Consider the following 17,551-nt stretch of genomic DNA (forward strand, 5'->3'; position numbering starts at 1 on the left):
AACAATCAAAGTAGCAGTCTGTTTCTGATATTATGAAAAATATGAGTATCTTAATGCTACACTGAATTTTGCCATTTTCATTTATGTTGTTCTTCATTGGAGGAGAAAAACCATAAAGGAAAATATTGGTAGCCCATTTCTTTATTATTTATATAGTTATTTACTTTTTGCGGAGCAGGTGGGTAATGTCTTTCTGCTAGAAGGAAAGTTCCATGAAGGCAGGGACTTTGTTTGACATCACTGAATTTTCAACATCCAGAACAGTGCCTGCCTAGCACATGGTAAGCACTCAATCTATCAATCTCTCTATCAATTGCTATATATGCAGCTTTAATGAGGTATAATACTATACATACCTATGTATAATATATGTCTATATGTGTATGTATGTATATGTACAGCTTTATTGAGGTATAATTGACAAACAATAAACTGCACATATTTAGAGTATACAGTTTGCTAAGTTTTAACATAGGTACACACCCTGGCAACTATCACCACAATCAAGATAATGAACATGTGTTACCCCCAAAAGTTTCCTCATGTCTATTTGCAATCTTACCACCACCATCCTCATGTTCCTTTCTCCAAAAAACGACCTCCTTTCTTTTTATTTATATCTTCTAAATGTTTATATAAGTGATATTATACAGTATGTACTCTTTTTTTAATCCATCTTCTTTCATTTAGCATAATGATTTTGAGATTCATCCATGTCGTTACATGTATCAATAGTTCATTCCTTAATTTTATTGCTTATTAGTATTCTCCTGCATGGATACAACATAATTTGTTTATCTGTGTACCTGTTAATGGACGTTTAGATCTGTGAACAACTGTGTATAAATTTTTGTATAGATATATAATTCAGTTTCTCTTAAGTAAATTCCTAGGAGTGGAAGGGCTGGATCACATGGTAAGAATAAGAGTTGTTAAAATCTTTTCCAAAGTGGCTGAACCATTTTACATTCCCATGAGCAATATATGAGAATTCCAGTTTCTCCACATCCTCACCAAAACTCAGTATGGTCAGTCTTTTAAATTTTAGACATTCTAATAGGTATGTGCTAGTAACTTATTGTGGTTAATTTGCATTCCCCTAATGACTACTGGTGAGGTGTGGGGAACGGGCACTTTTATGTATTGATGGGGGGTGCCTGGGTGGCTCTGTTGGTTCAGCGTCTGCCTTAGGCTCAGGTCGTATTCCCGGGGTCCTGGGAACGAGCCCCACATCGGGCTCCCTGCTCAACAGGGAGGCTGCTTTTCCCTGTCCCTCTGCAGCTCCCCCTGCTTGTGCTCTCTTGCTCTCTCTTTCTCTCAAAAAAAAGATAAAATCCTTTAAAATATATATATATATTATGCATTGTTGATGGGACCATACATTGGAACCCCTTTTTTGTATTGCAAACTGAATTTTGATAGTTCATTAAATATGAACAAACATTGACATAGTAATCCTATTTCTAGAAATCTAGAAACCTATTCTGTTATGAACTGGGCATAAAAGCTATCAGGCTAAACTCAGTTCTTTCCATAATTTTCTTCTGACTCAGAAGTGGTATTCTTAGACCTTCTTGCTAGTCAATTTCTATTTCTCCATAACACTTTGACAGTGGTTGGAGTGTATGAATTGTTCAGTCCTGCAGTGGTGATTTAATCTAAAATGCAACTAGAAATCTTAGTTTAAAGATGGAAAACATGATATAGTATTGTAGATTGGAGCTTTGCTTTTCTTTTCTTTCTTTCTTTCTTTTTTCTTTCTTTCTTCTTTCTTTCTTTCTTTCTTTCTTTCTTTCTTTTCTTTCTTTCTCTTTCTTTCTTTTCTTTCTTTTTCTTTCTTTTTCTTTCTCTCTTTCTTTCTTTCTTTCTTCTTTCTTTCTCTTCTCTCTTTCTTCTTTCTTTTTCTTTCTTTCTTTCTTTCTTCTTTCTTTCTTTTCTTTCTTTCTTTCTTTCTTTCTTTCTTTCTTTCTTTCTCTTTCTTTTTCTTTCTTTCTTTCTTTCTTTCTTTCTTTTCTTCTTTCTTTCTTTCTCTTTCTTTCTTTTCTTCTTTTCTTTCTTTCTTTCTTTTTTCTTCTTTCTTTCTTTCTTCTTTCTTTCTTTCTTTCTTTTCTTTCTTTCTTCTTTCTTTTTCTTCTGCCTGCACAGCACATTTGGTTGCAGCACCCCATTTCTCTTGGGGAATGCTTTCTCAATTCCATACAGTCTGGATGGGACTATCAATCATACTGCCCATTACTCTCTAGCTGTGGGGTGGTCACGTGACCTACTCATGGTTCATTATAAGCTTGGTATACTGATTAATCTAGGAATGGACATACAGTTCAGCAGGAAAAGAGTTTTCCTCTGGATTGATACACAAACGTGAGGAACCAATTGCTTTTCTGCTGGGGTTGCTGTGCTGGGAAAATGTGAACCTGGTGCTGTCAGTGAATGTCTTCTCGAGCTGCATGGAGGAAGCCTGTCTTTAGTGGAAGGGAAAAGAGACCAACAGACAGAAGTAAACAGATGCAGATGTGGAAATGAAGAGAGATAGAGATGAGGGGGTGGTGAAGAGAAGGAAATGAAAAAACAATAATCCTTATTATGCCTAAATCCAAATTCATCCCTGGCCTTCCCAGTTTGATCCCAGTTTGATAAGCCACCTTACTTTCTCCTTCAGCCTTCCTGTCTCTCTCTTCCTTGAGTTAACTTGTCTTGGGTTTCTGAACTTGCAAGTGACAGAATACAAATTGCCAGCTATCATTGTCTCATCTTTGAGCCCGATCATGAGTCTACTCATACAAACTCGTGTGAACAATGTAGTTTTCTAAATATTTCACAGAAGAGAAAAAAAGGAGGAGGCTGACAAGATATATCCACAGCACACAGCCAGCAAACAGTCATAGGGGTTCCTTGTCTCTCCATTCCTAATCGAGGTGGTTCCCTTTTGATTCTCCCACTTCACAACCTCCAGGTCCTTTGGTTCCTTCTGTTACATGGAACAATTTAACTATCATTTTTTATCACTTGAGTATTTTCTCGAGGTTCTGATTTCTATCCCAAGTACTTTTTCTTTAAAACTAAAACCAATGTATCTATTTTATTTTAGATATTAGTTGGTCTCAAACTGTAATTCTTAAGGCATGACTTCTTGGTTAAGTGGAATGGAGTATGTGATTCACACACCCCTGTATGCCCAAAGCAAGCCACTAGCAATTGCTGCCATGAAAACTGAAAGTGCTCAAACATTTGTAAATGAAGAGAAAGGGACCAGAGATAGAGATGCTTGGGTCATTCCTTAGGCCAAGCTTTGATCAGTTTACCAACTCAGCTATATGCAAGGAAGAAATGGAGCAGATCATCAGAAAGGGCTACATCCATGCATCCATGCATGAAGTCTTTTATTGCACAGTGGTTCTGCCCAAGAGTAATCATGACCCAGGATTAGTTCTGGAATCAAATTAGTATTCCCTCAATGGGAGGAGAAGAGGAAAGGATGAAGATGGTATGGCAGAAGCTACTGTTTGTCCCCACAATATCAGCTCTCTTCTTCTTCAGTAATAAAAGCCTTCAAATTTAGTTGGGTTCTGGCCACCTAGAATAAAAGCTGTATTTACCGGCTGCCCTTAAAGCTATGTGTGGTGTATGGCTAAGTGCTAGACAATAGGATGTAAGATGATAGGTGTCTTGAAAGTGTCCTTAGAGGTGCGGGGATATGCCTCCTCCTCCAGTTTTCCTCCTTGTTGGCCAGCATGCAGATGTGATTGCAAGATCTGGAGTAACCTCTTGGGCCACAGGTAGAAGTCACATGTTTAAGATGGCAGAGCAACAAGTTAGAAGGAGTCTGGGTCTTTGATAATTGTGGAGTTGCCATAGCAGCCTCTCTCTTATGAATCCTCTGCTCATTGTAGCTGAACCTATTTTAACTGATACCAATAGAGATATCACCTACTTTATTGAGGTAATATCAAGAAGGCCCTGAACTCTATGCTAAGAAATGTAGATTTTTTTTAATACATGATAAGGAACAAATAATGGATTTTTAGATATGAAGAAAAATTCATTCATGTTTGTAGTACTCTTGCATTTTCCCTTTACATCACTAAGAACTAGAGCACAACTTTTAAAATTTCATGCGTAGATCATTAACCACATGAGCAAAGAGAAGAAAGGGAACAATAGAGGTGAATTTGCCAATCTCAGTCTTCCCTTAAGACAAATTTAGTACTGATATGATATACATAGGAATTTCTAAGAAATGAGTGGACAGTGTTGGAATAAAATTTTCAGTTAATAACATCTATTTTTTTTCTAGCTCTGGAGATTTACTCGTCTTTTGCATAAAATTATTTACTCTTTTCTTTTTGGATTAATAATCAGTAATGGAGCACTAGTAAGTAGGAAATAAATTAAAATTAAATAAGAAACTAGGGTGGTACAATGGACATTTGTAATTTTTGGCTTCCCAAGTTTCATTCTCTGGTTCTAACAGCACTGTGGTTTCCTGTAGAGGAACTTCCACTTTCAATATGAGTGTAAAAGGATATGGTCTTCAAAAAGTCCTTCTGTCATTATCAAAAAGTTCTGAATTTTTAAAACCCTTCTAGTTGTTATTATTTGTAGATACTCTGTCTTAAAGAAGTTGATTTTTGCCTGAGTGTGATTGTGATCATACCATATATATGACAGCACAAATTTTCCCCTCAATATTTTTGAGATTTATCCATCGTGAATCATTTTGATCTAGTTCATTTTATTTATTTATTTGTTTGTTTGTTTATTTATTTATTTTATTATGTCCGATTAGCCAACATATAGTACATCATTAATTTTTGATGTGGTGTTCAACGATTCATTAGTTGTGTATAACACCCAGTGCTCATCGCATCATGTGCTCTCCCTAATACCCATCACCCAGTTTCCCCATCTCCCCACTCCCCTCCCTTCTGTGACCCTCAGTTTGTTTCCCAGAGTCCATAGTCTCTTCATGGTTTGTCTCCCTCTCTGATTTCTTCCCATTCAGTTTTCCCTCCCTTCCCCTGTGGTCCTCTGTGCTATCTCCTTATGTTCCACATATGAGTGAAACCATATGATAATTGTCTTTCTCTGCTTGACTTATTTCACTTATTATCACTTAGCATAATCCCCTCCAGTTGCATCCATGTCGATGCAAATGGTAGGTATTCATCCTTTCTGATGGCTGAGTAATATTCCATTGTATATGGACCACATCTTCTTGATCCATTCATCTGTTGAAGGGCATCTCGGCTCCTTCCACAGTTTGGCTATTGTGGACATTGCTGCTATGAACATTGGGGTGCATGTGCCCCTTCTTTTCACCCAAACAAGGGGTCGGTTTTTCTGTCCCTTTGCCAATGCCACATTGTTTTACTTTTTTTAGTTTTATAGTAAATATTGCTATTCAGAAAAATATCTTTCTATGTATTTTTTCTCCTTTCTTATATTTATTCTTTCAAAATTTTCTTAGCTATTCTTGGCCCTTCCCTATTTACTTGATGTTTAGGCTCAACTTGTTAAAGCCCAAGGTAAAGTCCCCTGAAAATTTGTTTGGATTTCCATTGAATTTGTAGATTAATTTGGGGGAAGAACTGATATTTGTGTGATACTGACTCTTCCCAACCATGAGCATAGTCTTTTTCCCCATTTAGTTAGGTCTTCTTTTATGTTACTATGTAATACTTTGTAATGTTTTCATAAATGTCTTTCATATATCTCATGTTAGTTGTATTCTAAGGTTGCTTTTGTAAATGGAATAATTTTTAAAAATTACATTTTAATTGGTCATTGCTAGTGCACTAGATACCACTGAATTTTTAATATTGCTCTTGTAACACACCACTTTACTAAACTCTTTGTAGATTCTCTTGGATATTCTGTATAGACAATCCAAATCTCTGGAAATGATTTTTTCCCTTGCATTTCATTTATCTTTCTCATTTCTATCTCTGGCCAAGACCTCTAGAACTAAGTTGAATGGAACTAGTAATGGTAACATCCTTGTCATGTTCCTGACTTGAAACAAAATGCTCTGTTTCACTATCAGGTATGATATTTGTAGTATGTTTTTGATAAATACCTTTTATCAGTTGAAAAGTTCCCTTCTCACCTTAATTTCTGAAGTGTGCTTTTTGATTACTTAAAAATTGTTAATTAATAAATATTGAATTTTATTAAATTTAGGGGAGCATATATTGAGATTATATATTTTTAAAAATTTATTAATATAGCAAATTACATTAATAGGATTTCATGACTTACACCATCCTTATATTCCTGGAATAGCCCCTGGTCATGTTAATTTTTTATACACATTGCTGAATTCAGTTTGCTAATTTTTTATTTGGGATATTTGCATCCATATTCATACCTAAGCTTACACACAAATCTTCCTTCTTATACTTTCTTGCCTATTTCTGATTTGGGAAATGATTCTTCTTTTTTTATTATACAAAACATTTTGTATTAGAAAAGAGTAACTTATTTCTTTTTTTCTTTTTAAGATTCTATTTATTTATTTGACAGAGAGAGGCACAGTGAGAGGGAACAGGGGGAGCTGGAGAGGGAGAAGCAGGCTTCCCGCCGGGCTCGGATGCGGGGCTCGGATGCAGGGCTCAGATGCGGGGCTTGATCCCAGGATCATGACCTGAGCTGAAGCCAAATGCTTAATGACTGAGCTACCCAGGCGCCCCAAGAGTTACTTGCTTCTTAAAGTGTTGGTAAAACTTGTTTGTAAAATTTTCTGGACATGAGACTTTCTTGGTGTATAAATTTTTGACTTCTGATTTAATTTCTTCAACAGATATGATTTGGATTGATAGTAATTTAGTATGCATGGTAAGTCTTTATCAATTATTTTTAACAATTGTCTGTTTGGACTTATAAGTTGTCCTTTGGTTTTACTGCTGCTTGTCCTATATCAAATTCTCGAATATTTTATTTTATTTTATTTTTAAAGATTTTATTTATTTGAGAGAGAATGAGAGACAGAGATCATGAGAGGGAAGAGGGTCAGAGGGAGAAGCAGACCCCCCGCTGAGCAGGGAGCCTGATGTGGGACTCGATCCCGGGACTCCAGGATCATGACCTGAGCTGAAGGCAGTCGCTTAGCCAACTGGGCCACCCAGGTGCCCCAAATTGTCGAATATTTTAAAATACTACTTCTGGGTGTAGATCTATTCCACTTTTTTTCCCCCTCTTGAGTCAATTTAGATGACTTACATTTAACCCAAAACTCTCTATTTGATCTAAATTTTTAAAATGTATTATTATAAAGTTTTTAAAAATATAGTTAAATCCTTATAGTAGTTCTTTCATTTCTTTTGTTTTTTAGATTTTTTTAAATTTTATTTATTTGAGAGAGAGAATGAGATAGAGAGAGCATGAGAGGGGGGAGGGTCCGAGGGAGAAGCAGACTCCCTGCTAAGCAGGGAGCCCGATGTGGGACTCGATCCTGGGACTCCAGGATCATGACCTGAGCCGAAGGCAGTCGCTTAACCAACTGAGCCACTCAGGCGCCCCAGTTCTTTCATTTCTAATATGGTTTCTTTGTGCCTTCTTTTTTTCTTGATCAGTTTGGCCAGAGGTTTGCTTAGACTTTATTAGTCTTTACATAGTCCTAATTTAAAGGGGTTTACTCTGTTTTTTTTTTTCTAACTTTTGACTGAACACTTAGGTCATTTATTTTCAATATTTTTTTAAAATGTAGACATTTAAGACTGTACATTTTCCTTAAGTATCACTAGCTATATCTCCCAGGTTTTAAAAGGCAATAACATCATTCAGGTCTAAACACATCTTAAATTTAATCATGAATCTTTTCTTTTCAGGCTACTTTTTTTTAATTTAAATTCAATTATCCAATGTTTAGTACATCATTAGTTTTTGATTTAATGTTCAACAATTCATTAGTTGCATATAACACCCAGTGGGTATAACACCCAGGCTCATCACAACATGTGCCATCCTTAATGTTTTCAGGCTATTTTTAAATTTTGGTTCTAATTTTATTGCTTTGTAGTCAATGTGGTCTATATGCTATTGAACATTTGTACTTTTTAAGACTTCCTTTATGGCCCACATAAGTATTTGGTTTTGTAAATTCTTTATGTGTGTTCAGAACTTTAGTTGTTGGGGCAATTTCTCATGTACTCTTATATTAAGCCTTTTAATATTATTGTTCACATTTTCTAACTTTTTTCTATCATTTATTTTTGTCTTCTCTTTCACCTATTCTGATATTTTATCAAATTTTCCTTTTAAAAAAATATGTTCTTAAGGCTATGTTGTTCATTGTGTACAGAGTCAAGATTGTTATCTCTTCTGATAAATTATTTCTTTCTATCATTAAGTACCAATCCACTTTATCATTAAAACTAAAGTTTGACTTAAAGTCTCTTTTGTCTGCTGTCGCTATAACTACATCTCCTTTGTTTTGCTTAGTATTTGCTTGGTATATCTGTCTGTCTTTTTCTTCCTCTTACTTTTGACCTTTCTGTGTCCTTGTGATTTGAGTGTGTTTCTTACAAAAAACACAGAACTGGATTTTAAACGTTTTCCTCAGTGAAGCTCTGGTCTTTAATAAGCTAGTTTGGGGTGCCTGGGTGGCTTAGTCCATTAAGCACCCAACTCTTGATTTCGGCCTGGGTCATGATCTCAGGATCCTGGGATCTAGCCCCACGTCCGACTCTGTGCTCAGTGGAGAGTCTGCTTGAGGATTCTCTCTCTCTCTCTGCCCCTCCCCTTGCTCATGTGCTTTCTCTCTCTCAAATAAATAAATAAATCTTTAAAAAAATAAGCTAGTTTATACCATTGTATGTGTTCTAAATACTGACATATTTGGTTTTATTTCTGCTGTCTTATTTTGTTTTGTATTTACCTTGCTTTGCTTTTGTACCCTCCTATTACTATCACTTTTCTCTAATATTGGATGCTTTCTTGGTCCTTCAACATTTTAATTGTTTTATTGATTACCTTAAGTTTTTAGCACACATAATTGACCTAATAAACTCTGAAGTTGTAATAATCTGTTTAATTGAACCATGCCTCCCAGTATTCATGCTCTTATGCAGTGCCCATCCCTTGAGACTGGGCTTATCTTTAACCAACTGAATATAGCAGAAGTGATGCTATGTTAGGTCACAATCTAAGATTTTAAAAGGCCTGGTAGCTTCTACTTTTATACTCTCAGGAGCCCTGAGCTTACATGTAAGAAGTGTGGCTGTCCTGCTGGAAAGCCACATGCAAAGACCATTTGGAAAAGCCCATGGAGGGGGAGAAGCCTTGAGATTATGCAGAAGAGAACTGAGGAAATGGACTGACAGTGGGGATCAAGGTCCCAGCATGTGACCCCAGTTGAGTGGTCCAGCCAGCACCAGGTGGTTGAGCCATACCAGTACAGGTACTGGACAAGTGAATGAAAAAAAAATCTACCCACAGAACTGTGAACAAATAAAATGATTGTTGTTTTAAGCCTCTGATACTTGAGGTATATTGCTACACAACAACAGATAACTGAAATGTTAATGAAATCTTAATCTTCATACTGAATTACATACCATTCTTATGCTTTAATTCCAGTTTTCTCCCTGCTTGCCAATCTTTCATGCTGTGATCTTTTTGTGATTCTATATCCCTTTCAAACATCTCAAAATTAGTCATTTTTTATCATGTTTATAGTTAATCATTTATGGATATACCAACATGCCACCTGTCTCTTTGATTCTTGCATCCCCATAGTCCAATTTTTTTCTGATGTAATTACATCCCTTAGTTGATCACTCAGTAACAACCTGTGAGTAGTAAGCTCAATTTTTATTAGTTTCAAAGCCTCTTCACTTTGTTCTTATCTATAAATGATAGTTTAGGTTGATATAAAATTGCATATTGGCATTTATTTTTCTCTTAGTACTTTGAAGATAATACATTATTGTCATCTGGTTTCTATTGTTGCTATTGAGTCACATGCTATGCATTTAAATTTCATTTCTTCTTTAGAATATGTATTTCTTTTCAGGTTGTTTTAATTTTTTTCTTATTACTCTTCTTATTATGCCAATCTACTATAATGTAGGACATTACCTTTTTTTCCACCTCAGAACTCATACTTTCACAACTTGAGGGTTCTTTCATCAACTGAGTCCTTTTTAATTCCAAAGTGATATTCTTTTCACCTAATCAAGTTTTTAACACTCAGTACCCACATTTTATGGACGGTATGCTACTGTAGAGATTTTGCATTATTCACAGTTGATGTAAGTCAAGACTAATCCTTGCCACAACCTGAAATGATCTTAGAAATAGGAAAAAAAACAACATGAATTCTTTTAAAAAGTAAATTCCGTTAAGGAGAACTGTTTGTTTGTCAGATGTGAAACTGTTACATGTTTCACAAAATATGAATGGTCTCTTTAGTCTAAGATTCCATGAAGAAGTCTTTTTTCAGGTTGAAAAATAGTTTCTAGGTTTTGATCATCCCATTCATTTTTAGATTTCTTGGAAATTAAAAAAAGTGGAGACTATTTTAGTAATTGTTAATGTTTATTTCTCATAAAATACTAAAAAATATTTAGTCCTCAAAGTCCTATGCTTGCTGAATTCATGAACTAGTATGTGAACAGATTAACAACTAGCCTAGATTTTCTGATTCAAAATGCTTTACTACTCCTTTTTAGGTATTGACAGAACTATTAAAGTGAAAATCATCAAGAATATAGAAGATATGAGAAACTCAATCAAATAACAGGATCTAATTGACATATATAAACATTCCACAAAACAATAGCAGAATTCACATTTTTCTTTTCCAGGCAACATGGAACATTCCCAAGACAGACCATATCATAGACAGTAATAACAATAACAACAACAACAATAATAATACCTCAACAAATTTAAAAGAATTGAAATCATACAGATTCTTTTCTCTGCCCATAATGGAATCAAACTAAAAATCAATAATTGAAAAACAACAGGAAAATGCCTAAACACATGAGAATTAAATGATATACTTCTAAATAATTTATGGGTCAGAGAGGAATTCTCAAAGGAAAGAAATACGTAGAGCTGAGTGAAATGAAAATACAACATATCAATATATGTGGGATGCAGCCAAAGGAGTCCTGAGAAGGAAATTTCTAACACTAAAGGCTTACAATACAAATCAGGAAAGTTCTCAAATCAATATTTTAAGTTTTTACCCTAAGGAACTAGGAAAGGAAGATGAAGATAACCCCAAAGCCAGCAGAAGGAAGACAATAATTAAAATATAAGCAAAAGTCAATGGAATAGAAAAATAATAAAGAAAATCAATGAAACCAAAAGCTGAATCTTTGAAAAAAATCAATAAAATTTATAAAATTCTAGCAAGACTGACCAAAATAAAAAAAAGACACAAATTACCAAAATCAGAAATAAAATAACAGATATCATTACATATCTTTTAACTATTAGAAAGTTAATAAAGGACTACTAAAAACAACTTTAAGTTTATAAATTTCACAACTTAAATAAATGGAACAATTTCTTGAACATCACAAACTACCAAATCTCAACCAAGATAAAATAGATAATTTGAATTGCTATAAACATTACAGAATTGAATTCATAATTTAAAAGCTCGTGAAAAGTAATTCTCCAGGCCCAGATGTTTTCACAGCAGAATTCTAACAAAATATCTAAAGAAGAATTAATAAAAGAAACAGAAGAAGTAGAAATACTTTCCAACTCCTTTTATGAGACTAGTATTAACCTGACATTAAAAACTGACCAAGACAATAATTTAAAAAAAGAAAGAAAGAAAAAAGAAATTTATAGGCCAATATTGTTCATAAACTTAGACATTAAAATCCTTAACAAAATCTAAGCAAACTGAAATCCAACAGTGTATAAAGAAATTATACACCATGACCAATGGGGACTTATTCCAGGAAAGGAAGTTTGGTTCAACGTTCTAAATCAATCAATGGTATGTCAATAGGTTAAGGAAAAAAATTGTGTGATCATATCAATTCATACAGAAAAATCACTTGACAAAATCCAACACCAATTAATTCTAAAACAAAACAAAATAAAATAAAAACAGCATGAAAAATCTGGCTCTCAGCAAGTTAGGAATAAAGGGGAATAACCCCAATTTGGTAAAGAGCATCTGTAAAAAACTACAGCTCACATCATAGAATTCTCAAAACTCAACATTGAAATACAACAAGAGAAACAAAAATGGACAAAAGTTGTGAAGAAACATTTTACTGAAGCGGTCATATAATTGGCAAGCAAGTATATGAGAAGATGTTCATCATCACTTGCCATTTGGGAAATTCAAATTAAGACCATGATGAGATATCACTGTGCACCAATCAGAATGACTAGAATAAAAATAATGACAAAACCAGGTGCTGGCAAGGATGAAAAGAATACGGACCACTCCTACATTGTTGGTGGGAATATAAAATAGTATAGCTACTCTGAAAACAGTGGCATTTTCTTATAAGACTAACTAGCACAATTACCATATGATCTAGCAACTGTACTCTTGGGCAAAGAAATGAAAACCTGTAAGTCGTTCATAGCAGTGTTCTGTAATAGTTAAAAGCTGGAAACAGCCTCGATGTCCTTTAGCAGGTAAATGATTAAATAAACTGTGGTTAATATAGACCATGGAATACCACTTAACAATGAAAAAGGATGGACTATTGACATACATAATAACTTGGATGAATATCCCAGGAATTATGCTAAGTGAAAGGAGCCAGTTTTAAAAGGTTACATACTGTATGACTCCTCTATGAAATATTTTGAAATGACAAAATTTTAGAAATGGAAATCAGACTAGTGGTTGCCACGAATTAAGAATGGAGGGAGGAAATGTTGTTATAAAAAGGCAATAGGAGAGATCCTGTGGTAGTGGAATGTTATATATGCTGACTGTGCTGATGGGTATATGAACCTGCATATGTGATAAAATTGCATAGATCTAAATAGATACTTACAGATATGTACATACTCTGGGGAAATATGAATAAGATGGGTGCAAAGTGTTACCCTTGAAGTAGAAGGTATAAAAAATTCAATTAAAAAATGCTTTACTAAATAATCTAAATTTCCTTAGTTTTTCTACTAAAGTTCCATTCTTTATCCTTTACCTGATTTATTGGACATAATTACAAGATAAACTTTATTTTGTAGTTTAGTTCTCTAAGAGGAGAGAAAATAGTAGGATGGATAAACATTCCCAACTAGCAAACAGTTAACAGATCATTCTTGGTTCTAGTGTTTTTGCAACTGAGTCAGTCATATTAAGGATCATCTTCTTTAATTAAAGGAGCAGAGCTGTAAAGAAGACACTTGGCTTGGATGTGGGCAGGCAATACTTTATTTGATAATGAAGTGGTTAAGACCTTCTGTTTTTAGAGTTCATATTATGCACGGCATCACAGAATTGAAAAGACATATCTCTTCAGATCTATCTGTTCTATCTTCCTACCACTGCAGAATTGTTCTCTCTGCTACACTCATAATAAATGATGATTACTATTATTAATACTAATAGCCCCAACAACATGATAGAGTATAATGGCTCTAGTGATTATACTGAGAAGTTTGATAGGAGTTATTTTCCTGAGCTCATCCTAAAATTTCTTCTTGCTCAATGTTATCGTGTTATTTCTATTTATTTATGCCTTAAAATACCCTACCCACTACTTCTCCTATAATTAGAAGATCACTGGAATGAGGCTCTTTCATTTTGGTTTTCTCTTCACTGCCTGCAGCATTGTGGGCACTCTGTAAATACTATTCCACTTTTGATGTTGACATCTTCAAATGGAGACAGGTGGCTTCACAAGTTAGGACAGTTGCATCAACCAGGATTAATTTGATAATTTGCTTCAAGCTCATTACAGTTTTGGCTCTTCTCTAAGCACCTTGATTTTTGAAAGATTACTGCTGATAACCCAGGCTACTTCATTCCTTTAAGACTTCCAACCTAAAATGCTTAGGAATTTTTATGATTCCATTGTTTACAGTGATATTTAGTTTTTAAAAATACATAAAGTCAAGACAAGGCGGGCATTTGTCAATTAAATGTTGGTAATTATTGGTATTCTAGTTTCTGGTTTATTTTTATTCTGTAACAGAGATCCGTAGCAGATTAGCATCTGAATTGGTGAATTTCCAAGCTCTTAAGCAGAAGACTGAAGTGCATAAAAAAATTAAGCAGTGATTGCAACATTTGTTGCTGCAATGTTTTCGAAAAAGGAAGTAAGTGACTGAGAGACCCAAAACAACCTAAGAAACTTACAGAAAACACATCTAGATACAATAACAGGACCTGAAAAGACCATATTTTCTACAGTGCTTGTCAGAATAGTGAGCTTAAGGAAAGTGTTTAGTGAGTGTTCATTGAAATGGATTTACCAAAAAAATCTATACACATAAATTTGTACACACAAATCTGTTGTTGAAAGCAAATCTATAATGCTGCTGCTGATAAATCAGACAACAAATCTAGTGCAAATAGATTTTATGTTGACCAACACACCGAGGAACAAGGTCGTGAAAAGAGGAGGACTTGGTGGTGCTGCCATTTCTACGGTCTTAGGGCTCTGCCCCTTTCACAGAACTTCCAACAGCGCCATGTTGGGACAGAGCATCTGAAGGTTCACAACCTCTGTGGTCCGTAGGAGCCACTATGAGGAGGGCCCAGGGAAGAATTTGCCATTTTCAGTGGAAAACGAGTGGCGATTACTACTATGGTGACTTTGTACTTTGGATCTGGATTTGCTGCACCTTTTTTCATAGTAAGACATCAACTGCTTAAGAAATAAGGATGTTTTCAATGGATCGTGGATCACCACATCAAACACTAATAATGTATTGTATGGTGACTAACATAACATAATAAAATTAAATTAAATTAAAAAAAAAATAAGGATGGGCACCTGGGTGGCTCAGTCATTAAGCATCTGCCTTCAGCTCAAGTCATGATCTCAGGGTCCTGGGATCGAGTCCTGCATTGGGCTCCCTGCTCAGCAGGGAGCCTGCTTCTCCCTCTGCTGCTTCTCCTGCTTGTATGCTTTCTCTTTTTCTGTCTCTGACAAATAAATAAAATCTTAAAAAAAAGGATGTTTTAATCAATCCATCAAACAGATGTGAAAAGGAACATTTTAAGAGGTGCAGTCTCTTTGAAAAAATGGATCAAACTCTTGAATTCAACGTACTCAATATGTTTATAAATAAACTTATGGCATGAATCCTTAATGCCTCTTCTCTGAAACATGGAATGTAATAATTGTGCTTATTTTTTTATTTGGGAAATATTCCAGGATTAGTTTGTTTGGTCTAATTAGTGTGTGATTTAGCCTGTTTCTTGTTTTTAGATTTTGAGGTTTTATTTAATTTTTGATTACTAGGTCAGGACCTTGTTGGTAATTTATGTTATTAAAAATGCAAACTTGAAAAAAAAAAGAATTTATGTTGACCAGTGTCTTCCTCCCTGAATGTTACCTTATAGAAAAAGTGATGTACCCTGACTTGAGATATTTAGTACCTTATCTGTAGGAAGTTCCACTGACCTCAGAGGAAGAGAAAGAGAAAATGCACACAAGAGAGATCCAATAAGAGGCATTGAGAAAGAGATCTGAGCCACAGAAATAGTTCTCCACAGGACGTGTGGCTTCACATTTGGACAGCCTGGAGGTTCTGGGTGTGAGTTTCTGTTCCACCATGTAGTCATCCTCTTGGGCCCAAGCTGCAGACTCAAACTCGATACAATTTCTCCAACTAAATAATTTGTACCAAACTTAAAGCATGACAAGCAAATTAAGGTTTTACTATATGTTCAAACTTGAACAAAGTATGGGAAAACAACTTTTTAAATGGTTTGTTACCTGCAGTAATGTGAAAAGGAACCTAATGATAATTAGGTTAATGGAAGATGCAAATGAAGGCTCTTGACCACTATTTCTGTCCTCTAATGTAACTTAGATATTAGGAAATGCCATTTTCCATCTCTCTCTAGAAGGACAGGCCTGTTAACCACAATGGTCTCTTTGCCTTAAATTCTTCCCATTAGATACCCTACTCAGTGGTATCTCAACTCAGGATTGCTGAAACCATCTCATACATAGCTCAATAGAAAAAACCAAACAATCCAATTGAAAAATGGGCAGAGGAGCTGAACAGACATTTTTTCCAAAGACATCCACATGGCCAATAGGTATATTAAAATGTGCTCATCATCACTAATCATGGAAATGTAAGTCAAAACTACAATGAAAAATCACTTCACCTGTTAGAATGGCTAATATCAAAAGATGAGAAATAAAGTATTGGCAAGGATATGGAGAAAAGGGAACACTTGTGCCCTATTGGTGAGAATGTATATTGATGCACCTACTACAGAAAAAGTATGGAGGTTCCTCAAAAATTTAGAACTAACATATGATCTAGCATTTCCACTTCAGGACATTTAATCAAAGGAAATGAAATTACTACCTTGAAAAGAGCCCTGCACCCCCATGTTCACTGCAACATTATTTACAATAGCTGAGACATAAAAACAACCTTAATCCACTGACAGATGAATGGATAAAGAAAATATGGTGTATAAACACACACACACACACACAAACACATGCACGCAAGTGGACTATTATTCAGCCATAAAAGGAGGAAATTCTGCCATTTACAACAACACAGATAGATCTTGAGGGCATTATACTAAGTGAAATAAGTCAGACAGAGAAAGACAAATACTGTATGGTCTCACAAATATGTGGAATCTGATAAAATTGAATTCAAAGAGGGGTACCGGGTGGCTCAGTCGGTTAAGCGTCTGCCTTTGGCTTGGGTCATGATCCCAGGGTCCTGGGATTGAGCCCCACATCAGGATCCCTGCTCAGCGGGGAGCCTACTTCTTCCTCTCCCTCTGCCTTCCACCTGCTTAGGCTCTCTCTCGCTCGCTCTCTCTCTCTCTCAAATAAATAAAATCTTAAAAAAAAAAAAAAACTGAATTCAAAGATACAAAGAACAGATTGGTGGTTACCAGAAGCTAAGAATAGGGGGATGGGCGAAATGGGTAAAGATGGTAAAATGGTATAAACTTTCGGTTATAAGACAAATCCTGGGAATGTAATGTACAGCTTGGTGACTATAGTTAACAAAACTGTATATTTGAGAGTTGCTGCGAGAGTAGATCTTAAAAGTTCTCCTCACAATAAAAAATATTTGTAACTATGTGAGGTGGTTGATGTTAACTAAACTTATGGAGGTTATAATTTTGCAATATGTACGTACATCAAATCATGTTGTACACCTTGGACTAATACAGTATTATATATAAATTATATCTCAATGAAACTAGAAAGAAAAAGATTGCTGAAACCAAGAGCAACTGGCAGAAAACATTTTATTACCTGCAATACTTGATTGCATTCTCCGTTGGCCAAACTGCTATCTATTCTTCAATGAAATCAGAAAACGTTAAACTTGATTCCCGTCTTCTGAGTCCCTCACTGAACTGACATGTACCTAATAATTAAATGTTCCCAGAAAT

At 35.1% G+C, this 17,551-nt stretch overlaps 1 pseudogene; it reads left to right on the plus strand.

Moving 5' to 3' along the window:
- The first annotated feature begins 14,631 nt into the window (after positions 1 to 14,631).
- LOC113920812 lies at positions 14,632 to 14,822 on the plus strand (annotated as a pseudogene).
- Positions 14,823 to 17,551: the final 2,729 nt, after the last annotated feature.

The sequence above is a fragment of the Zalophus californianus genome, chromosome 3, assembly GCF_009762305.2.
Source record: "Zalophus californianus isolate mZalCal1 chromosome 3, mZalCal1.pri.v2, whole genome shotgun sequence".
Lineage (NCBI taxonomy): Eukaryota > Metazoa > Chordata > Mammalia > Carnivora > Otariidae > Zalophus > Zalophus californianus.